Source organism: Castor canadensis, chromosome 11 (genome assembly GCF_047511655.1).
Source record: "Castor canadensis chromosome 11, mCasCan1.hap1v2, whole genome shotgun sequence".
Lineage (NCBI taxonomy): Eukaryota > Metazoa > Chordata > Mammalia > Rodentia > Castoridae > Castor > Castor canadensis.
Window position 1 is genome coordinate 70252978 of NC_133396.1, and position 25490 is coordinate 70278467.

Here is a 25490-nt window from a genome sequence, read left to right on the forward strand (position 1 = left end):
ATTTGTTTAATGACTGAATGATTTTTAAATACATGAAGTCAAAAAGGTGAAGGTTATTTCTTTTTATGTTTTTAAGATGATATAATTCTAGTAGAATTTCTTTAAAATAATTGTAGGATTGTTACATAAAATGTGCTGGAGGGAAATACATTTTTGAAAATACCAAACCTTTGAATCTATCTGCAGTTACAATAAAATTACCACAACTTAAGTTCCAAGCACATTTTCTAAAAGGAAACAATTGCAGGAAACACAAATGAATCACATGTTTCTGGTCATGCTGAAAATTTGTTTCTAAGTCAGTAAGGTTCTTGAATACAAGTTTGAGATAATTACTTCCTGCAGCTTCAACCCGAGATGATAGAGTAACTAAGATGTGGCACAATTTACAACACAGGGGCCCATCCCTTCCCCTGTCTTCTGAATCAGCCCTTGCTCTGGCATCTTGCTCTTCACCTAGTGCCTAATTATTATTTGTAACTTCAATTGTTATTATTACATTTGTCTCTTAATTATATCCCCAGAAGCTGGGTTGTAGATGCTAATATAAAGTTTGAATTTCCTCTGTTAAATGAACACAAAGAAAATAATTATCTATGATTTGTTGTAGCAGCAAATTTTTTTATCTACCTTAGCATTTGCCTTTATTATCAGAAAAATGTCTCTCAAAATATTGTAAACTTATTGTTATTTTGCTGCTTTAATAAACTTAATAACCATAATAGTGATGGCCAGTGTTTGGTGGGAAATATATGCCTCTTCCAAGATCCTGATGCCCTAACCCCTAGCATCCAGGTATACATTTCTTTATAAGTCAAACAGACCTTGCAGATATTATTAATTTAAGGATTCTGTGATGAGGCGATTAGTCTGGAATATCCTATTGAACTCAATGTAACACAAAAGGTCTTAGAAGAAAAGAGGGAGGCTAGAGAATCAAAGCCGATGTGAGAGAGTGTTTGAGTCCCTGGCTTTCAACAAAGGGGAACATAAGCCAAGAATTGTGGCTAGTCTTTCTGAAGCTATAAAAAGGTTATAAAGTGAATTATCTCCTAACACCTCCAGTAAGGCCTAAAACCCTCCCAGCACTATGATTTTAGCTCAGTTTGACTGATTTTAGAATACTGATATAATATAATAAGCTAAATTTGTGGTAGCCTGATATAATAGCCATGGGAAACTAATATGCCAATAAATAATTTTTCAGATTTTAAATAATAAACACAAGTTGCTAATGGTGAGTTGGCCAGCACTTTAGTAATCCTTACTGTGGTTCAGGTGTTGTTGCACGTGCTCCAGTGTTTTAGCAGAGTTACTCTTCACAACATAGGTATGGGTCAATCACCGTAGTAATGCACATTGTATATTTGGAGAAGTCGAGTGGGAGAGCTGGGCCCAGACTCAGGACTCAGCTTCTGTCTTCCAAAGTCTCTGCTACTGCACTTTACTGTTCCTTGAAGATAAAATATCCTTTAGGTAAGCATTAGGTAAGTACACAATTAGCTAAGAGAAGGTAGAATTTACAAAGTCATTATTAAATCATGGAAAATTTGAATTTCTGACCATAAGTTCTCAACAATACAAGAAAATTCAAAATGGGGTTAATGAATTTCCCAGAAATTCAAAATTTTCTCTAGCTTATGTACAATCTCCAGTCATATGTTGAACTCCAAGGGAAAAACGAGAGAAAAGAACTCTGTTTCAATGTACCTTCTGGGAGCTCCTGCAAACTCCATACTTAAAATGTTTCTTTTGTCAGTCAGGAGGTCCCTTTAGAACACTTCTTGGTGAAATCGTAAAAATAGCTCCTAACTCTTTCTACCTTTAATATGTGCCGGTCACTGCAAAATTGGTGTGGCATTTCCCCTTATCCATGTTCTGTGTCAGGCAATGAAATAATGAAATATGAAGCCATTGGTGTGGTTCTACTCATCTGGGCATTGGTTGGCCAAAGCAGAGTGTTGGGCCCTAAGATTGTTCTTCCCTACCATATAAGAAACACAGAGCTTCCTCGGGGAAACTTGTGTTACAAAGGTCAAAATTACAGGATAGAAGTCTGCAGTATAGGTATGGGGTTTCAGACAATTTTATTTAACTTGTAATTCTACTTGAGATCTGCATTGTCTGAACATTAAAGATTAAAGGAGGACTCTCATAAATTGCTGGTATGAATGAAAAGGATTATCATTTTTCTTTGTCAGAGCACCTACTCAATATCAAAAGGATGCAAAATAATGGGTAAAAAATTCTATTCATGGGAAATTCTATTCATGGGAAATAATCAGATGAGTGGTCAACTTATATAAAAATACCAATTTAAACTCTAAATCACCATAAAAAATACCTATCCTTTAATTGTCACATAAAAACCTATAATAAAATTCTGGAATATTTAAACAAAAAAAAATTCATCTTGGTGTTATTTTCAGTAAGAAAGCAGAAGTAACCTAGCATGTACTTATTGAAATACTAAATAATTTAGGTTTTAGTACATAATAGGATTCAAGTGGTCACTGGGGTATGAGGATTGATATATCCATTTTCGTGGTATGACAGTATCATTGTATTCTTCAGTGAGAAAACTGGCAGGTTTACAGTCTCCTAATTATGTTATGTGTGTATGTATATGTATATATGTGTATCACAAATATAGTAATGTATACCTTTTCTTAATACAAATCATTTTCAGATTGAAACCACTTAATATATTCATACCATGTATTATAATTTTGCTCACTCTTTGAAGTACTGAAAGATAACGCTTTTTAAAAATCTTTTAAATGAGAAAGAACTATTACTTGCAGCCCTGAATTGGATCAAAATTATATTCTCTTTCTCACTTTGAAGAAATTTTTTCATAGTTTACCTCAGGAGGCAGAGGAGAAGCTTTATCCTTTGAGACTCCTTTAGCTGTTCAGAAGTTGAGGCCAAAGACATGGTTTTAACTATGTGAAAACAAGCTTCTTGGTTTTACCTCTCAAAATGTATCCACTACTTCATTAACATAACTGCTCTTTCCTGATAAATGCTTGGAAATTCTGGGTGAGGATAGTTTTGATCATGTCAATTGACAAATGCAATCCTAAGACTTGTTCTCACACCCCAATTTTCAGTAAATATGGAAGAGAGTGCTTCCTGTTTCCACACTTGAGCAAATGCCTCTCTATGGGACTTACATCCTGCTTGCACCGTAGGAGAAAGAATATCATGAAGAAGCCAGCCAAAGCCCCAGATATTTTTAATATGAGATTGGTATCGTTTTCAAATGCTTAATATAAATCTCTTAAGAATCAGTAAAGCTGGAAAGAATTTAACTACATGTCTTTGCTTTCAGCTTCATTCTTAACATGCACTTCTACATGAGCTTATAAAACTCACCGAATTTCTTTGAACTTCAGTTTTCACTGCAATTCTTCAAGCCTGAGATGTCCAGCAAAAATGATTTTAAAACTTAAAAATTGCACATTAGAGTGCTAAGGCTGACCAAATGAATTGGCTTTCACTCACTCATTACTTAAGATTCACCAAAAACATATTCTACATCAAGGAAATTTCTAGATGCTTGGGAACTAGCATGGAACAAAGTGAAGAGTCCTGTTTTCACTTATGTGACCAATAAAAATGGATCAAATCAAATCAACCTGAATGATCAGAGAAACAAAAGAAGTATGAATGAATAGAGCTGATGTTGTAGATATGTATCTGTCACCTTGATAGACTCAGCTAGCTATACAAACAGCTAGTCAGAACAGAAACTGTCAATATTTTCTTGGCTTTTGAGTCTCTGTAACTTTAAATGAAGCACAAGCTGGAATATTTGCTAATGAAAATGGTAGTCATTCAGATTTATGAAGTTCTACCCTCAACACAATCCCAACTGGGAAAAAAATGAAAATGCCTCTGGTTTTGGCTTATTATTTACATATGAATCAGTTTTAAGTACATAACCTCTCAATGCCATGAAATGATCTGTTGTTACAAGTGTCCTGCTTCATGTATATAAGTTATTTTAGAGTCAGGATCTGATATTTCAAATATTGTGCTCATATGATTGTTGGAACTCTTAGTAGAATTTCATTCAAAGTCAGGGCAGAGGTGTCCTGTCACTTTCTAGGCGATAGAGGTTCACAATGTCTTCTCCATGCTAAATAACTAAATATTTTCAGATTCTCTGACCATTCTTTCTTGTCTGAAATATTCCGTAGTTATTTCAGGAAGTTTTATGCTTTCAATTATTAGAATTATATACTATATAAATAAAAATATTTATTTAGGTGAATAAGTATATAGAATCAATGTTCAATGTTTGCAATAGTGGAACTACTCTATAAAACTCAGGGAAGGAGGAAAAGGAAAAGAGAATGATAGAGCATCAGTAATCTTGTAAAAGATAACATCTTTAAAGCTAAAGGATATAGGATGTGTTTTGAAAGCAGTTGAAACATGGTGGGTGGGAGGTATAAGGTAAGGGAGGGTAATGGAAGGGACTGAATGGACCAAAGTAAAGTATGTTTACAGTGGGGATACATCAAGAAAACTCTTTGAACATCAACTTAAATATTAATAATGAAAGACAGAACTATAAAATAGGTACAGTGTGTGTGTGAGGGTACTAGAGGGAGATGGGAGGGTGAATGAAGGAGATTAAGGTGAAGGTATATGGTTGATTGACTTCTTATACTTATATGACATAGGACAAAGTAACCTTGGGGCAGGGAGGGGATTGAGGAGGAGAGAGGATGGGGGGTGATCTAATCAATGTACAATATAAGCCTAATAGGTATTGTCATTATGAATCTCCTGTTGTACAACGACTATATCCTAATACAAATTTATAATAAAAAAGAATTATATCCCTCATCTGAAGAATGACCCCACAATGAGTCTTAGTACCTCTGAAGATACGTCATGAAGTCTTTGGTAGACCAGCCTTGCTGGTATCCAACAGAATATATACACAGCTTTTATCTGCATGCTGCTCCTAGAGGGATTTTTGTCCCAAGGTCATTATTAGGCATAACAAGCTAGCAGATGTATATTGAATCATGAATTTCTCTACTTTGGAAATTGTCTATGAATTAATATCAAAGTTTAGCCCCAAAACATCAGACCATGAGTTCTGAAACTCAATAAATCTCTTGTTTGCGTGATAACATAATTTCTCAGATATCAGTATCTCCATCAGGGTCAGAATCAAAGTCATATAATGCAGGTGAGTAGGTTTTGAAAAGCAAGGAAATTTTTCACTTTCTTTTCCTCATAATCTGGAAGAGTATATGATGAAAAGATGCAACTGGTAATATAAAATTAATTTTAAGAAGTTATAATGTATAATTTTAATTCACAAGTGCACATATTATTTTAGTAAAGTGGAAATTTTATTGACTGATAATTGCCTTTTCCAGTAGTTTGGTGAACTGACTAGAAAACACCCAGACTATTTCCTGTTTGGGAAGGACTGGTATTAAATGCATACACCATGTGTGTGTTGACATTTTATTAAAATAGAGCAAACAGCCCCATTGTAGTGGCACATGCCTGTAGTCTCAGTTACTCAGAGATGGTGAGGCAGGAGAATCACTTGAGCCAACTAGTTCAAGGCCAGCCTCAGCAACACAATAAGACCCAGATTCAAAGTAAAAAAATGAGTAAGAAACCATAAAAACTGACACATTAGAAGGAAGCATAAGCCATTACGAAGTGGACACATCCACATAACTGCCACTGAGTCTATGGAATGGACTCTGAACAGCATTGTACTTCTCAGCAACTAAATCTTTGGTTATCCTGAGGGATTTGTCTAACTACACCTCTTTAACTTGTTTTCCAAGCACTTTTGAAATACCTGTGAATGTGTGAGGTAAATGTGAAATGCATCAATCTTAGAAATATAGGAACAAAAGTTCTGTGAGATATTAATATATTATTATAGAGATATTAATATGTATTAACACAGGTACAGATAAGCACCTGTGAAGTTGAGAAAGGAGACATGACTGTCCCAGGTGCAGTTATTTTGTGGAGCGAGTTATCTAGAGGAGTGCTGGCTCAGGTGGGGAAAATGGAAAAAAGGAAGACTTTAGTGCAGAGATATGAGGGAATTAAAAGGGAATGGAAATGAAAATTTCATAAGTGAATTCTGGTCTGCATTTGAAGACATTCATAACTTCAGAACATTCTTTGATCTCTTTACTATTTGTTTGATTGTATGATTTCAATGCAAAGATAAAATTTTAGGGACCTTCTGAGGTAAAAACCTACCTAGCAATCAGCATATTGAAAGAAACAGTCTTCACCTACATTAGCACTGGTGGGTGGAACATTTTCCTCCTCTCTCTATCTTGGTGCCAAACAGCATAAGACTGAGTAACCTTGCGTACTTTTTTTCAGCCACTTTAATGTCTCAAAAATTTGCTCAACATTTTCAAAGCCTTCTATTGATGGGGGAAATAAAGTCCAGATGAATCAATAGGTTTTTAATTTCTCATATTTAAGAACCTTATGCATAGGAAGAAGCTGAATTAAATGAGATGTTGGAAGGCTCACTGTAGTCTTGTATGGTTAAAAATTCTATCCAGGTTTCTCATCTGTCAAAATACCACAATTAGCTCCAACTAATTGTAAAAGAGAAATATTTGTTTACCAGTATGCCAATGGAGAGATTGAGATAAGGAAAATGAGCAAGTTAATCTAAATGGACCTAAATTAGCTAATGAAATGTATTAAGTTATTTATTCTACATTTACCTATTATTACTTTGTAATGCACAAATGGAAGTTTTAGTAGGCTTATAGCAATGTTACAGCTTACTTATTTTCTCCTTTTTAAATTAACTTACATGTGTATACATTGTTTGTGCCTCCCCACCCCCCACCCCCCCACCCCCCCCCCACCCCCGGCTTCTGGGCAGAACCTGTTCTGCCTTCTTCTTCTCTGATTTTGTTGAAGAAGAAACATAAGAGATAATAAGAGAGATATCGTTTTTGCTAGTTTGGGATAAAGATAGCTATACAGAGAAATTCCTAGCGTTGCTTCCTTGAATTTGTGTATTACAGCCCATACTGGTTCATCTCTACCAGACCTCTTCACTACTTCCTAGTCCCCTTCCTATAGTGGCCTCTGTCAATTTCAGATTACTTTATTTGCTCCTCAACAGGGAACACATCAACCACATTCAAGTTTTAGGTTTCCTTTCCTTTCCTTTCCCTATTTCTCCTGTGTGTGTTCTCCCTTTAGTGTGTGATGCATTTCCGATAATATTACTGCATTTGTTTTGGGTCTATAATCTGCATATGAGGGAGAACATGAGATTTTTGGCCTTCTGAGCATGTCTGGGATTGCAGGGGTCTGGGGTTATGTGTACTTGGGGCAGTAGGCTAGTCAGCAGGTGGAGAGTGTGTAGGAGGGAGGGGTAGCATGGTGACAAGTTGGGAGAGGATGAAGAGGGAGGTGAAGACAGTGGTAAGAGTGACTGAAAAGGGGCAATAAGAGTAGTTGGGAGGGAGAAAAATGGATTGTAGTTCAGGAAAAGGAAGGAGAGTGAAGAGAGTGAGAATAGGGATAAGAGAATAGTGATGATAGAGTTAATAGTACAGGAATAAAAAAAGAAAAAGAAAGAAAGAAAAAAGAAACATGATTAAAAAAAACCCACCAGGTTTAGGAACTTCAGAAAATTCAGTCTATTAATAAAAGTTCTGGAGTTATTCCTTAGGTGTCCAATAATGGTATTGGTGTTCAAGTGGAAGCTCTGATGTGGTCTCACCAGGTGACTGGCTTGTGAATGGTACTTGGACTATCTATTCACAACGTTAGTTGGAGTTGTGAGGTGAGGTAAGATTGCCAGCTCATGCAGGGTGGTCAGAACTGTTTTCAGCAAGTAGCAGCTGTGTTGTTCTTCAGCTGCAGCTCTGTTTGGTCAGCTCCTCCCCCAGGAAAGGTGGGGCAATTCAGTTTCAATGCTGCCCTCTGTCCCTAGGTCAGCTCTGGGATCCACCTCCTGCCCTGTTTTCAGTGGTTAGTTCGTTGCTCCACTCCTTCTCTTAGCCTGTGTGCCTCTCCTGATCTCTGCTGGGTGCCGGTGGCTCCTCTAGATTGTTGTCTTGTTGGCCTGTCCCTGTTGTCAGCCATTTCTGCTTTATGGCATGTCACTGAGAGTTCAGTGCTGAGAGCTCAGTTCCTTGCCACACCCCTGACAGTTCAGCAGTAAAAGATGGGTCTTTGCCCCTCCCCTGTTCTCCTGGGTGGGTTCAGTGTTTATGTTTTTCAGTTATATTGCGTGTGTGTGTGTGTGTGTGTGTTCAGTTTGCCCAGGGGCTGTGCTGGATTATTTTCCCTGGGTATGTTGGCGTGGGTGGGTGGCTGGGGAGCTGCACGTGGTGCGTGATGCTCACCTCTTTCTTCTGCATTTGTTGTTTTCAGTGTGGCGCACCATAGGGAGGCTTTCTGGGGCGAGGGGTCCACGATGTCTTAGGGTTTGACTCTGATTGATGCTCTGCCTTCTGCTTGTTGGGAGAAGAAAGAAAAGAAAAGAAAAACAAAGAGAAGTGGCCAGGGGCTTTTTTCCCAGGTCTGGAGGCTGGACACACCTTGCTGGCTGTGCCAGGCAGGATTATCATGGCTGTTAGGCACAATTAAAGACTGATTTAAGGGTCAGTCTTTGAATTTTATCTGTACCTTATGTGATGACGGTTAATATTTTAGTTAGAAGCAATCAGCATTACCCTAGTTTTGCTCCAGCATCTGAAGGAGCTTCCTGGAGTCATGGAGCTTAGGAGGGAGATCTGATTCCCCCACCTTAGCCACCATTTTGTTCTCCCCACAATGTTACAATTTGAAGGCATAGTCAATTTTCAATTAATGAACCAACCACTCAGGCAATAGATATTTATTAATTTCTAGGCATATATTAGACTATATTAATAAAAACATGGTAAGAATCTACAATATAATTGCACAGATACAAAAATAAAGTCATCTATACAATGTGACTAAGAATATAGAACCCAAAATATCATCATACCATCTTCACAAAAACTTCCTATATAAAAGTTCTACATTATAAGCTTTAGAAAATATGACAGTTGTACTGAATATTTGACATTCAATCATCAAGGACATGGAAAATGCTCATAGGAATTTTCATTCTGAAATTCGTCACAAGGGATAAGGATTAATGTTCCGTGGTAGAGTATGAGCCTAGCCTGCATGAGGTCCTGGGTTCCATCCTCACCACCTCTTTCCCAAAAATGCTGGTCAGAAATACAGACACAAGGGACACATGATCACATATTACATATAAAAATAATCTAGCAAAACATTTCAAAGACATTCTTGTCCTGCCTGACATGATTTCACAGTGCTACTTGAGTGAGACCTGCCTAGAAAATGTGAATCCAGATAAACAAGTTGACTAATGCTAAAACTCTCCCTGCCTTCAGTTATAGTTTGTTTTTTCTTCTTTTTGTGGTATGGGAAATTGAACCCAGCACTTCATGCATCCACAGTTACCACCTACACCCCCAAACCTTTTTAAGAAAATCTTCATTTGAGTTTGTGGAAGGGTTTTGTTCAGTTTCCCAGGCTGGACTCCAACATGCTATATAACCCAGATTGACCTCAATCTTGTGGTCCCCTGACTTAGGTGTGTCCACCATGCCTAGCTTAGTTATAGCCCTTAAATTATTCATGCAACATTACGATTTTTCTGGTTGATATTTGCACTGTTAAAATGATACTGTTTTTTTTCTTCTGAAATAAAAACATATTTTCTGGAAAGACTATGTGTCACTGGCCACATCAACAATGAAACTCTCTTTGTTTAGGATTTCCTAGAAACATCCCCTACTCCAATTCTCTGGGAGATGGCATATCTTCCCAGAACATTCCTTAGAGCTACAGCCACATCTTTATTCCTCAGGCTGTAGATGAGTGGGTTGAGCATAGGGGTGAGGATAGTGTAGAATGCAGACACTACTTTATCTTTCTCTGGTGTGGTAGGAATGGGGCAGCACATTGGTATAGAAGGCAGCCCCGTAGAAGATGCTCACTACCATAATGTGGGAGGAACAGGTAGCGAAGGCTTTGTGCCTGCCCTCAGCAGAACTCATGCGATGGACAGTGACAAGGATGCGTGTGTAAGAGACTGAGATGACGGATACAGGCATGAGCAGCATCAGCACACAGCAAGCATACATCAAGTTCTCATAGAGTGACGTATCTATACAGGACAGCTTCAGCATGGCAGGGATCTCACAGAAAAAATGATTGATCTTTCGTGACCTGCAGTAGGGGAAGCTCATGGTGACAGGTGTCAGCATGAATCCATCCAAGGTGCCACCCACCCAGGAACTCAGCACCATGAACAAGCAAACCCTGCGATTCATGAGGACAGGGTACCGCAGAGGATTGCACACAGCCACGTACCGGTCATAGGCCATGTGGCCAAGCAGGAAGAATTCTCCTCCAATCAGGATCAGGTAGAAGAAGATCTGAAATGCACAGCCCAGAAAGGAAATAGTCTTTTCCCTGGACAGGAGGTCTTGGAGCATCTTGGGGACTATGATACAGATGTAGACCATGTCCATGATAGCTGGCAAAGCAAGGCGTACATGGGTGTATGGAGATGGGAGTCCATGTGAATGAGCAGAATCATGACCAAGTTGGTTGCTACAGCCACCACAAAGATGGAGAAGATCACTGCAAAAATAAGACTTGGGAATGCTGGATACGTGATGAGGCCCAAGAGGATGAAGTCAGTGGAGTTCTGGAAAATGGCCTCCATGTCCATGACACAGCTCCTTGAGCTGACTGTAAAGACGGAAAGTTGGTCAGTTAACTAATTACCCAATGTTGAGAATCACTCACTGCTGTAGGTCAAGTGATAAAGCACTAGCCTAGCAAGTGCCAGGGCCTGGGTTCAATTCCTGGTATTGAAAAAACTAACATGGGATAAAGGAAAGAATATTACTTCAGAATCCTTTTGAATCTTAGCTTAATAATATTGATTGATTTGACGTTACACAAGTAATGTCAATTTCATTGTTTATTACAGCTCATCATAAATCTATACAGACTGGATGTGAAATGTATATGTTTTAATTCATATAATACTTCCTTTAGAATCTGCATTAGCTTTATTTGGAGCCATGTTCTACATATATTTGCTAATCTTAACACACTAGGTTGAAAGTTTCATAAGGCTAGTGACTGTTCCTTAGCCCCTGTATTGTCTCTTATTTAATCAATAGAGATGGGTTCACTTACATTAAAATGCTCTCTGCCATAAAGATAATCACTTTGTTACAGTCATAAGTTTTAATTTTTTGGCTACTGTATTTCTAAACAATGTCTGTTAATCTGAAAGTAACATTGAAGGTTAACAAGGCAGTAATGCTGACTCCATTTGAGGGTCAGGGTCCATGTTGTCCTGTGGTCAGATGCTGGTTTGAAAAGGAGGTTTATGTTTGAGGCATATTTATTTGTTCTCACAGGACAATTTAGGATCCAGTTTATCAGATGAGGATTATCAGAATCTCTGCTTATCAGGCAGGTCTTTCGGTTTATCATGGTTCTTGTTAGCACCTTGAAAAATGCTGGAATTTTATGACTCCATATTGCTCATAGCATTAACTGATGACCTATGCTTCTCATAAATGTATGGATTTCCCAATTAGGGCAGTGTTCTGAATCTTTAGAAATTCTATGCTAATATTGCTTTCTGTCCTACATTTATTTTTCTACTGCTTTATTGTTCTTTTGTGCTTATAAGCAAAAATAGCTAAAAATGATAATGAAATCCCCAAATTTGTAGTAGAAAATACATGGACAGAGGGGTGTATCAAAACCATATCAGAAAACCCAGGCCCACTAAACCAAGGAATGATGCAACCCTTTCAATGGATCATACAAAAGGAAAAAGACCTAACACTAGGACATAGTGGCACCCATCAACTGTCATCAGGCCATCTGTTGTATATGTCAGAGGAGTGACAGGCTACACACTCCTCATTATCACTCTAGGGTATCATCTTAGCCTGATCTCGCTGCCCAGTCGACTCAACGTTAACTGTAACTTTCATTTGTCTATCCCCTGGCCTGACAACTGTGCCTTAAACAAGCTCTGAGCTGTTATATGGACTGGGTTGTTAAGTTGACATCTTATTTAATTACCAGCAAGTACTGTCTTTATGTCTGTTTTGCCTTTCAGGAAGCTCACTTTTCATCCCTGATACTAATTTATCCTTTCTCGGTTGTTCTGTAAACTTTAATTATATGAAGGGTAATATGTGATCTGAAAACTATTAATTTTACTTATTATAATTACAATGGAATAAAAGAAACTGTGATTGCCAGTGATCACAAACACCAAGTAAAAATAAGAAAATTAAGTGACTTAAAGCTAATAGAATTGACATAGCTGATGAATTTATTGTCACTCAAAAAATTCTGACATTGTAGATACACAAGTGCCTGTTTATGTACTGACACATGACAACAAGCTTGCTTATGACAATAAGCAAGCAGTTAAATTAAAATCTGCTTTATGAACAAAGCATCACCACATAATCACCTGTCAGGACACCACAGGGGGGCAAGGGAGATCAAGCCCAGCGTGGAGGACACTGTAGACTGGGATTTCAATTTCTGGCATCTGCAAGCTGAGCTTTAGTGGAAAGGGTGGCAGAGTTTGGTGAGAGGCATAAATATAACCTGTGATCTGCCCTGATGTGATTGCATATGAGATCATCCTGACAGACTTCCCTGGGTACCCAGGATTGCTATAACTGTGAGAAGGAAGCTGCCAGTGTCCTTCCTGTGGCAGAAAGCCACATTCAGAAGTGATCCCTTCCCTAGGCGACTGACTATTCCTCTTATGTTTTCAAAGGGCAGATTCTCCACTCCACACCCCAAGTGCAAACAAATACTTTCTATGTTCTGAGCACTTTAACCAGCATTGTGTGAGCTACAAAAGATTCAAAGCAACGACTCTACCATTCAGGAATATACAATATAGTTTGATACATCCAACCTATACTGAAAATACCTAAGAAAGCAACTTGTTGTAAACCTTACATGGGGATTTCTAGAAAAAAATGTATTTTGTGAATTAAATTTATCTTTAGCAACAGTAATAAGATAAAAGTAACAATTCACGTGTGGTGTACTGTGTGGAATTATAAAACTTACCTAGGAATGGCAAGCATCCTTGTCTTTCCCTGGACCAGTTTTCTTCCACTTAAAGAATGAAACTATACCATTAATCAGAAATACCACAGAGCTCTAAAAGTCATGATTATTTATTTCTGAAAGAGGAAAAGTAGGCCAAGGCTGGCATATTGGTTTATTTCTGCTTTGGATAAAGGTTGTTTTTTTTTTAAAGGGCAGATGTGAAAGGCACCAAGAGATGTAGAAAGACAAATGAAAAGTTCCAGTGCAGTGTCCCCAGACCAGAAAGAACAAATAGATCTAGCCAGTTAAAAGTGCCCAGCACTTTTGATGCTTTGTATACTGTAAGACACCAACCCTAGTATCTGCCAGGACACTTACAATAAGAGCTCAGTTTCTACCTGAAAAACATGAGATGTTTATTAGAACATTTAGCTATCAGCTGCTTTGGAAATAGCAGTATGGCTTATGAGCCAAGAGAAGACTGGAGTTGGGTAAGTTGGGCAAACTGTGTCACCAGAGGAGGAAATTGTTCCAAATTAAAAATTGAGACTTAAAAAAGGAGAGAGAACTAGCTCATGGCTGCTTTAATTACTGCCAGGAAAGGTCTGTAAACAGGCATTAGCAGGTGGGTATGATAGGAGGGAGGGAATGTTTAGTCCAACAAAAGCTGAAAAGTACCTTGGAGGACTGTAGGGTATGGTGCAGAGGAGGCTGGATATTGAAGGCTGGGAGACTGACATTCAATGTTATCTAAAAATTGGGTTTAAACATGAGTTGTTCCAGCAGGAGATAAAACTGATAAACCTGTCATTTAAGAAAAATGTAAATGGCAGCTTTAAAGTCTTGAAAATAAATGTCGCCAATATTAACCACCACTAAGTGTTTTATTAAACACAATTGGTTGTGCCCACTTCTTTTCTTCTCTTTTTATTGTTGCTCTACACCAATACTCCTCTGTCCATGCTTATGAATTAGGAGCCAATTTGGACAATACTTTAGACATTAAATAATCAATTGTATTTTATTCCCTACTTTCTATGGTAGCTTAGTATGCAATGGTGTAAATTGGTCTCTTTCCTTTCACCTTGTCTCTAATTTTCATGATCAAGCATTTCCAGGTACCTCCCTCAGCATCTCTATTTGAATGGCAAAAGATTTCACCAGAGCAATGCAACCAAATTTTGATTTCCCCTAAAGACACCCACAGTCAATTTAGAAATTTTCAAAGTTGAAAACTAAGCACAAAAATGATAGAAGAGACTTTCTTTACTTTAGAAATTAACACTGTAGTGACATGTGGGTAATATTTATTGAATCTTTAATATGTAGTTCAGTAGGAAGACTATGAGTTTTAGTGTCATGTGCCAATTTATCTGAAAAATATTGCTAAGGATATCATCAGTAAACAAGAAAAACAAATTTGTTTGTTTGTTTACAACCTCCCAAACAAAAACAAGTACCTCTGGATTCCTGGGTTCTTGGGCAAAGGTGTAAATTCCAAGCTGCAATTTTACAACTTCCAGAAGGAGGACTGACTGCTGTTTTCATCCACATAAATATGCTTCTGAGCACTGTATCTTTTTGTGTGGTGCAATAGAAATCAAAGGATCTGGCATAAGGTCCATCTAGCCCACACCACTAGTGCCATAGAAGGAAATGGAAGGTGAGAGCAGAAGTGATGGGGTGAGGAGTGAAGCAGAGACCAGCACTCTATACATACTGCTCACAATTGCTTCATGAAATCTAAGGTTGCCCCATGAATGTCACCGCACTCTGCCTCAGTCACAGTCCAACAGGCTTCACACACAATACTAGGATGCTTTCTAGAAGGTTTTTTGATGAATATTATGTTTACAACACAAGTTTTGTCTTGTGGCACATGTGTATTTTATTTGAGAAAGAAAAATAGAAGAGGTTTAGGAAGCGTTGAAAATGAAAAGACAGCATTCAACTCTGGGGTTTGAACTAAGGGCTTTGTGATTTTGAGGCAGGTGCTCTACCATTTTAGCCCAACCTCAAGGCAAGCATTCAACTTCTAAATATCCTCTAAGCACACAGAAAGCCTTCCTCATACCTAATTATTTATAAAGATGGAATCCTTTTTATTAAAATTACTCAAAAGCAACCCATGCTCCTCCATTAAGACTATACATACTTGTGCCTACACATTAGCATCTAAAAAATACTTCATAATGAGAATTAAGCATGCTTAATTCAGCTCTCACTTCTCTTTTTCTCTTTCAGTAACTCCATTTAGGCATTGCAAGCTGTGACCAGATTTTCCTTATCCTCAATTTTCAAAGTAGCTATTCCGTTTTCAGTGGTCTGCTTATGAAACAGTTCATGTATGCATTCTTTCTCAGTTTCAAAAAGATCAGAGCCTCAGTTGTTATCCGACTGCAGGGTGGCCTTCTAATAGTTACAGAGTTGTACCTAAAGAAAACATCCCAGTATTTGTGTAATGTTCCCTTGTTTTCCATGAAAATCTAAGATCTTACCTTGTAAATCCAAGCCTTGGTAAGTCAGCAGTATGATCGCAGATTTCTTAAATATATGGGTATGGAGGTGAAGCTAAATCAAAAGACAACGTTTCACTAATAATGTTTTTCCACAACCCTCAGGAGGAATCTCTCAGTTATTAATTAATCCAGACTAACATGGTTTACTATGTGAATTAGAGGAAGCCCATTCCAACTTGCCAGAGGGTGTGTGCATTTCCCAAGTGAAAGGCTAAAATTGTTTTGGATATTTTATTTTAAACATATCTAATCCTGATATTCCTCTTTTGTGTAATAAAAATAGTAATCTGGAACTAAGATAGACTCACAATACATTAAAATTAAATATTTTTAAATTTCTAAATGTGGATATTATAAACCGAAAACATTTTTTCTTCCAAATCATTGTACTTTTCTGTTTAAATGATTAAAAAGATATATTTCATTTCAGAGGTTAGGTGCTTTTCAGAATTATTCATCTCATGGGTAGTGTAGAATGGTGTCAGGTTCAGTAAAAAATTAAGGAGATATGACAAAATGAAGAACAGAATAAAGGAAAGGATGCAAGAAGGAGAGAAAAAAGGAAGAAGAGAGAAGTAAATGAGGGAGTAAGACAAAGATCATACATTTTCTAAAATTTCTTTGCTAAGAGTATTAAGAGATATAAGCACTAGGGAAATTGATCACTGTGATATTTAAACTTAGTTTTTTCTTTTGAATAGGAAAAAGAAGAAAGTGGTCTTTTGGGAATAGAATAAGCTCGTGGTGATAATAGTCACAACAACATCAGCATGATGTACTCAGCCTGGCAGTGAGTACACTACTTATATGATTTCCAGGCATTGAAAATCCATTAGACACCAACATCAGACCTATTATCTCCTGTATTACAGGTGAAAAAAAACCAAATAAAACCCTAAATATTTATGCTTATTTAAAATACTACTCAAAGGCTGGATGTGATGTTTCACACATGTAATTTCAGCTTCTTGGAGGAGAGATAGAATAATTCCAGATTGATAGAAACTTGTGCAAATAAGTTATTGAGATTCTGTCCCATAGAAACCCCATATTTGGTGGTTCAAGCCTGTATTATCATGTATGGAGGAGGCAGGGGTAGGAGGATCGTGGTCTGAGGTCAGCCTTGGAAAAACTGAAAGACACTATTTGAAATATAGCTAAGGCAAAATGGGTTGGGGGTTGGCCTGACTCAAGTGTAAGCACTTGCTAGTCAGTATGAGTTCCTGAATTCAAATCCCAGTACAGTCAAAAGAAATTGCTATTCAGTACCAAATTCTTTCAAAGAATATATTTTATAGGCCATCCAGAAAAATACAAATTCTACAATTGTCTGTTGGATTAATTTAAATAGACTGCTTTCCAGTGTGACAAGTTACTCTACAGAGCCACCAGTGGGTTACAAGCAGGTATTCACCCTCTCAGATCTTATTGGTCTGGTTGATATTGTGGTCAACAGTATAATTCATTTTTATATTCATGTCATGAAAATGGTTGAAGTGCTGCTACATCAATTAGATCAACTTCTATTATCAGAAGGTGAACATTGTCTTCATTGGTGTGTGTTTCTAACGCACACATCAGAATTTTTTTTGATCTGGTGTACAACTTAAATTTCTTATAAAATAGAAGAGCCCAAATTATTTATATAAGATAGATATATTTTAACATCTCAATCTTTCTTTACCCATTTCCTGCTCATCTTTCTCTTCTTGCTATCCTTTCTGGCCTTCAGCGTTTTACACCTTTCTCAAAAGTAATATTTGTATACAGGTGGAAATAGACGTTGTCCCTGCAATCCTACAGAAATATCCCAAATTAGGTGTTTGGATTCTTAGGGTTAAGTTTCATTTTAAAGGATTTTAGTCAAGTGTACCATCCCAAACTACCCTTTGATATTCAGAGTGAGTCCACGTTTGTCAAAATCTTGCTATTTATCATACTAAAATTACATTAATTTTAAAAAGTTCATCATAAATTTCTTTTCATCTCTCTGAAAGATGAAAACATATGTCAATGAGTCCTCACCTGAACATTGAGGTTTAGTAGAGTGAAACATGAAGAGAGTATGAGAATAAAGATAAAAAAATAACATAACCAGCAACTAAAAGAACACTATCTAGATGGTGGCTTAGAAATCATGTTATACAGACACACACACACATATACACACATGTATAGATATATTATATATGTTTACATATATGCATGCACACATATACGTATAGCTATATAATATATGTCTTCATATGTGTACACACATATGTGTATATATATATATACATATTGTGCACACTCTATCTTTTGTTTTGTTTTTTTTTCATTTTTCTTTTATTATTCATATGTGCATACAAGGATTGGTTCATTTCTCCCCACTGCCCCCACCCCCTCCCTTACCACCCACTCCGCCCCCTCCCTCTCCCCCCCCTAATACCCAGCAGAAAATATTTTGTCCTTATTTCTAATTTTGGTGTAGAGAGAGTATAAGCAATAATAGGAAGGAACAAGAGTTTTTGCTGGTTGAGATAAGGATAGCTATACAGGGCATTGACTCACATTGATTTCCTGTGGGTGGGTGTTACCTTCTAGGTTAATTCTTTTTGATCTAACCTTTTCTCTAGTACCTGTTCCCCTTTTCCTATTGGCTTCAGTTGCTTTAAGGTATCTGCTTTAGTTTCTCTGCGTTAAGGGCAACAAATGCTAGCTAGTTTTTTAGGTGTCTTACCTATCCTCATCCCTCCCTTGTGTGCTCTCGCTTTTACCATGTGCTCATAGTCCAATCCCATTGTTGTGTTTGCCCTTGATCTAATGTCCACATATGAGGGAGAACATACGATTTTTGGTTTTTTGAGCCAGGCTAACCTCACTCAGAATGATGTTCTCCAATTCCATCCATTTACCAGCGAATGATAACATTTCGTTCTTCTTCATGGCTGCATAAAATTCCGTTGTGTATGGATACCACATTTTCTTAATCCATTCGTCAGTGTTGGGGCATCTTGGCTGTTTCCATAACTTGGCTATTGTGAATAGTGCCGCAATAAACATGGATGTGCGTATAAAAGATAGAGATATCACACTCTATCTTTTGAAAATGATTTTTAAAGGCTCATATGAAATGCTGAAGATACTTGAACTTGTAAAAGGAATACTTGGACTGCATCCATACATAGTTCCTCGATTTCATTTGTGTTCTTGGGCATGGGATTCAACTCCTAGAGGTTTTTGCACCTGTTAAATAAGGTGGGGAGGTGGCCCAAATAATGTATATACATGTAAGTAAATGTAAAAATGATAAAATTAAAAAACTCTTAAAAAATAAGAATCCTTGTTACAACCCAATCATCTCTGAGTCTACATCATATTCCAATACTTGGTGATACTGAATTTAAATGATGTGACCCTGTTTTCTGTTTCAATTCTTATTTTTTTATATTTTCTCCATCTGTAGAACTCTTAACATTACCAATATACACTTAATATTTATTATAAAAGACCAAGTGAAGAAAATCATCCCTCTTGAGATTACTGAATGTGGTCTGAGATACAAGTAAACAAAGGCTAGGAATTACTTAATTAGGGATCTATGTTCTAAGGCAAGAAGTGTTGATACACACACAGCAAAGTAACAGCATGAGCAGACAACCAAACATACCCAGAACAAAGTAAGGGAACTTAAATTAAAAACAGAGAGAACACATAGTCACAGGTTGACAATCAGGTCACTGCCCAGAAACAGAAACCAAATACTTTCCATTTATCTCACTATGGAAAATGTAAAGTCTGAATATTAGGAAAATTTCATGCTGTTTCAGGTAGTATATATAGTATATTTAGATATGTAAGGCCCCAAATAACCTATTGAGTAATTCTGATCCAAAAAGAGCCTGGAGAGGAGGGGGTGTAGCTCAGTGGTAGAGTGTGTAGCATGCACAAGCCTCTGGGTTCATTCCCTAGTAAAACAAAAAATGAAAAACAAAGATTCTGAAATATCCTACCCTAGATAACCTGCAAATCTGGGATCATTAAAATCTAATATGCTACAGGGGAAAATTGTATCACTGTGAAGATAGAAGTGGCCACTAAAACATCATCCATATAAACCAATGGGAATGGACAAAGTGCATGAGCTGTGGAGAGGATAAGAAACAGAGTTTGGAGATAGAATATATAAGTTGTTAGGCAAGAATAGAAAAAGGAGGGACAGAAATTGGTGAAGGAAGAAAGCAAATGTAGAAGAAAGAGATAGAAAAAATAGAATATTTTTTACAAAATGAGAAATTAGAAAAGTTAAAATTGAGGAAAAATAAAGTTCCCTGGTGGCAAATGTACCACAGACTTGCTAATGTTATTCTAGAGGACAGAGAGGGACCTGATGTTTAAAAAATGTATTTACAGGGTAAATAATCTTTATTTTATTCATTCAATTTATATTTTGTCTCAATGTTGGGTCAAAAATGAATCTAAAAATATCAAACATGCATGAGATATACTTGGAGGCATGTGACCTCTTTTGATTCAATGAATTGGGAAGAGAGATTCAATGGATTGGGAAGAGAGGGACTCAATCCTATAAGATTGGTTGAATAATTTCCTTTGAAGAAGAAATTTTATTCATACTAGCATGTTTTTGCCTGTGTAATGCCTAAAGGTTAGGAGAATTCATCATGACGGGACCACATAACCTCTCATCGTCTCATGACATACTAGAGAAATGACTAGTATTTTATCACAGGGATGTGTGATAGCCAATCAGAATAACACCAGTTCTAAAATCATGTTCTTCCTGTTTTACTAAAGGTCTTATGTCCATATTAGAAGGCAATGATCACCTCTGCAGCCTCCTCTCTTCATGAAAGAATTCTGCTTTGAGGATAACTCAAAACTCTGGAATAAAAGTGGTGGGGATTGATTTCACTTTTCCTTATGTAGATTGAGGAATTATTATAATACTCTATGGCATACAACATGTTCCTATGCTAAAATTGTTTTTTTAACCAATTACCTCAGTTTTCTTATAAAACAAAATCCCTGAAGGAAGAAACATTTTAGAATACCCTAATTCAATACATTGAGAAACCAGGGTTCAAAAAATTAAATCACTTCATCCAGTGTGACACAGAAAACATTATTAGAGCTCAACAAGATTGATAATTTGAAGTTTCTCTATATGAGAATGTAATTTTCCTAATACTGCCATTTCTTTCTTACCCCAAATCCATTTACTAGGCACACTCACTATTTCTACATCATAGACTAACCAGAATTTCTGATCACGACCTAACACATTGTCTCCATTTCACAGGGGAAGAAAATAAACTTCAAAGAGGGCAAAGGACTGGTTTGAGGAATCCTCTGAGATTGGGATAATGGGGAGTCTGAACATTGACTGCAACTTCTAGCTCCAAAATTGAAAAATAGTTCGTTTAGGGATAACAAGCAATGCCATCCCTCATCTGTCATCTTTGGAAATGCAAAAAAATGTGAAAGGTCTATAAGTAGGTGCATACCAGGCCCTGCCCTTCGGAAGTGGGCTTGATGGCTAAGGTGCCTGCTCCTAGGAGTTCATGCTGGGCTCCAGGAGGAGGAAGGATGTAGGAGAGGGCCTCTGAAGGAGGGAAAGCACCTGGGGGGAGGGTGGGACCTGCTGGGCGCTGCTGGGCTGTGGCAGTGGAGGAGGCGGTTACTATGGCCAGTGGGCTGGAGCCTCCTCTCTTTTTCTGTTTGTTGTCTTCCTGCTCACTTGCAGTAGCAAGTCTGGGTCCTGGTGGATCCATGCTGTGCTGTGTGCATGCAACAACTGCATAAAAGCCAACTACGTGTAAGTCTGCATGGTTTCCATCTTCAAAGTGGATGGAATGGAACTTCATGTGAGCTCCTTGAAGTGAAGCTGGTCCTCTACTGCCTCAGCTCAGAGGATCTTCGCAATACTCACTGCTGTTATTCTGACTTTTGCAACAAGATCTACCTCAGGGTGTCCAGTGGTCACTGCAAGGAATCTGAACACCCTTCCATGTAGGGTCCTGTGGAGCTGGTAGGCATCATTACAGACCTAGTCTTCTTCCTGTTCCTCCTCATCATTATTGTCTTCTTTGTCATTAACTATCATTAATGTGTGTATCACAACTGCCAGACTGGGCATGGAAGGTCCTTCTTGTGAGATGTGTCTCTTTAAAGACAAGCCGATCCAGGATTTTGACGACCATCTCTGCACATCATGATCACATCCACTTTGTGTTTGGTGCACAGTGGTCTGAACTATCATTTTATAGGAGATCATTAGCAAGGTCCAATTTAGAGAAGTGTGGCATGGCTGCTGAAGGAGTGGTGATGTGGCTGTGAAAATTTTCTCTTTTTGTGAAGAGTGGTCCTGGTTCCAGGAAGCTATGATGACCCATGAAAACATCCTTGGATTTTTTGCTGCTGATAATAAAGATAATGGCATCTGGACATAGCTATGGCTTGTCTCTGACTATCATGAGCATGGCTTCCTGCTTGATTATCTGAACTGCTCCACAGTGCTGATGCCTCTATTCATAGTGAGCAACATCTAGTTTCCTTGGTGGCCTTTCTAGAAGTCCTCTCCCCCAGTATCCTCTGCCAGGGTGGCTCTCCCTTCCCAGCAGGCTGCTCTGTCCATCCAGTGTCAGTATGGCTCTGCTCCTCTATTTCAGACTGGAACCAAAGCTGGCCCAGGTAACCATGGCAGAATAGGCTTTGGAGTCAAAACATGAAGGGGAGAGGGACTGATTGGAAGAATCTTGGTGGAAATCTTGGGTGTTATGTTCAGCATCAGCAGTGGGAAATAAACCAATGCCCAAGGGCGTTTTGCTCAACAACATCAAGGAAGGGCCAAAGAATCTAAGAACAGATCTTGGCACTGAGATCTTAATAGCACATCTGTCTGTCTCATCCCAGATTTTGCAAACTGCTGTGTATATTTTTGGTGGTGGTGAGTTTGAGGTTGGGAACAGAAGGGTGGAGCAAGGAGTAGGGAGGAAGTCTGGAGTGTGAGGGAGGCATCTGCAATGGGCCTTCTTTTACTGGATTATCCAATCAGTGTGGAGGGAAGAGAAGGATTTGCATCCACTTCAGGGGCCCTACAAAAGGGAACACCCTGAGCTAAACATGTTATTTAACCTAAGTGTAGTGTTTAATGAAGTCTAGAACAGTTGTTGGTGGTGATTTGGTCAGTATATCTTAGAAATATAACTTTGAAGCCATAACTTTTAACTGGAGTGGTTTGATTTTATTTATTTATTTATTTATTTTCTATTTATTCATTTAGTCATATGTGCATACATTGTTTGGATCATTTCTCCCCCTACCCTCCCGCCCTCTCCTTCTTCCCCCAACCCCCCCTCACTTCCAGGCAGAACCTGTTCTGCCATTTTCTCTAATTTTGTTGAAGAGAAGACATAAGCAATAATAAGAAAGACATAGCGTTTTTGCTAGTTGAGGTAAGGATAGCTATACAGAGAGATTCCTAGCATTACTTCCATGCACAAGTGTATTACAACCTGAATTGATTCATCTCTACCTGACCTCTTCACTACTTCCTGGTCACCTTCCCATATTGACCTCTGTCACTTTAAGGTTACTATATTAGCTCCTCTACAGTGCGGACATCAAACACTTTCAAGTTTTGGGTTTCCTACCTATCCCCATTCCTTCCATATGTGCTCTCCCCTTATCATGTGACCCAAGTCCAACAACATTACTGCCTTTGCCCTAGATCTAAAGTCCACATATGAGGGAGAACATATGATTTTTGGTCTTCTGAGCCTGGCTAACCTCGCTCAGGATGATGTTCTCCAGTTTCACCCATTTACTTGCAAATGTATTTTATTTTATTAAGAGGGCCTGGATTTTAACTTTTCCAAAATAATGTTAAGTTTTTGTAAAAGGAAAACCATCTCTATGTGATGATTGCCTCTCAATCTATTTGTTTTTAAAGAAATCTCTTAAAAAAATCCCACAAAAAATTCTCCAATCAAATGCACATAGCTCAATCACACTGGAAATGTTTATCCTTCTACCTGAGCCTGTTCCTACTCAGAAGTGAGATTTCTTTCCTCTTTGCCCTGTGGGCTTGGTCTCTTTTGCATTCTGTCCCCATCCCAGGAGGACTCTTATCTTTTTGTTCATTGAGCAGCCTCTTGCACTCTTTCCAGGCATTTGTTCCATGGGTCATGTGCCTGTTGGGTGCCCTGCTGGGTTGGGCTGAGCTGGGCTGGGCCTAGAAACACTTCTTAGAACTAGACAGGTTTGGGTACTGCTCTTGGAGCACTGAAGAGGGAGGTCAATCAAGTGAGTGTCTGCTTTGAGAACACATTTTCATGGTTGATTCTGAGAGTTTTTTGAACCTGGAATTATTGTTCTTAAATAAGACCATTGAAGAAAGGATATTCCTGTACTCCCCTTGCAAAGAGACCACTGGTGGGCAGTGAGGCCTGGGGTCTGGAACTCAGGTGAGAGCAACCCAAAACACTGCATTCATTCTGTACTTCTTTTCTGCCTGCAGGAGGCATGTTACACATACCGTGTCCTTCCCACCAACCCAGAAGTGCATGCCAAAACCTGGGGAACAGGGAGAGCCCTTCCTTGCCCATGGTGTCCCCATGCTCCTGGACTTTCTATTCACTCTTCTGTTGTATTGCTTATGTTCTTGCATTAAAGCTGATCATCTTCTAATCCTCTGTGTTTATTTACTGGCCACTGATCAATTTCCCTTGAATACCAATTGTGTCATTAGGGGGACCTTTTCCACTCATCCCTGCTGACTTCCCCCTGATCTGTCTTTAAGCATTGTGACAGAACATTGGCAGTTGTGGGTGAAAGTGGAACTGACTCCTCTGCCTTGGTCAAAACTAGCCTCTGGGATTGCCAACACATGTCCACCCAGTGACTCCCAAGCTGGTAAACCCACTATCTAGGAGGTCCTTCTGTCCTCACCACTCATGCAGTCCAGTAACTCCACTTCTGGGGAAGGCTGAGCAGTCTTTGGGAAACTTGCATCCCCAGCCCCACTCCCACAACTCTTAACAACAAGCAAGTGATGGGGAGGAACTGAAGCTGTGTTTTTGGCTCCCTGAGTCTTCTCTGATTAATGGGGCTAACTGCAGCTCTAGATTCTGGATTTAAAGACCAAGTCCAAGTCCAAGCTAGTTCTTACTTTGCAATCAAGGCCTCTGAGTGGCATTCCTGGTACTTCTGTTTGTTTTTTGTAAATTTTATTAGAACGGAATAGACACTTCACTTCTTCAGTATGCAAATGAAAATAAATCATAGTATAGGAAATCTTTTCCTTTTAAAATAAGTACCAGCCTGTCCAATTTCTGCTGTATATTATTATAAGTTTTATTCACAGGGAAAAATCCACACAATTGTAATTCAACACTTCTTTTCTTTTCCAGAGTGAAGAAGCCTTGGATTTTTAACATGTCGCCTCCCAGCTGACTTTTCTGTACATATTTAAACATCAAAATACAAAAAAATTGCAAAATGAGCTTATGGATAAGCATATTTTGTTCTTTGAGGTCATAATGTCCCAAGATACAGAAATAAGAAAATGGAAAACCTGGGAACTTAAAACAGAATGAAGGACAAAAGCCAGAAAAACAGAAATAAACATAATTTTCTGTACTTTGTCAGAAAAATATTTATTAATACAAACAAGGTGAGGTGTGATGATTACATATACTAATCTAAATTAAAATAGAAAAATCAAACAATGTGCATTAATTTCCTAAAAGAATGAATCAAACTTTGATTCTGAAAAGAGTCCCTTTACTTTGCATGAGGATT

General features: G+C 38.1%; 1 protein-coding gene and 2 pseudogenes across 1 annotated transcript in view; 2 read left to right on the plus strand and 1 right to left on the minus strand.

Annotated features, from left to right (window-relative positions):
- Positions 1–25490, plus strand: part of LOC109674272 (thyroid receptor-interacting protein 11-like) — a 939645-nt gene that overhangs the window by 416663 nt on the left and 497492 nt on the right.
- On the minus strand, positions 9368–10794 carry LOC141414076 (olfactory receptor 2T2-like; annotated as a pseudogene).
- Positions 13633–22237, plus strand: LOC141414013 (activin receptor type-1B pseudogene; annotated as a pseudogene).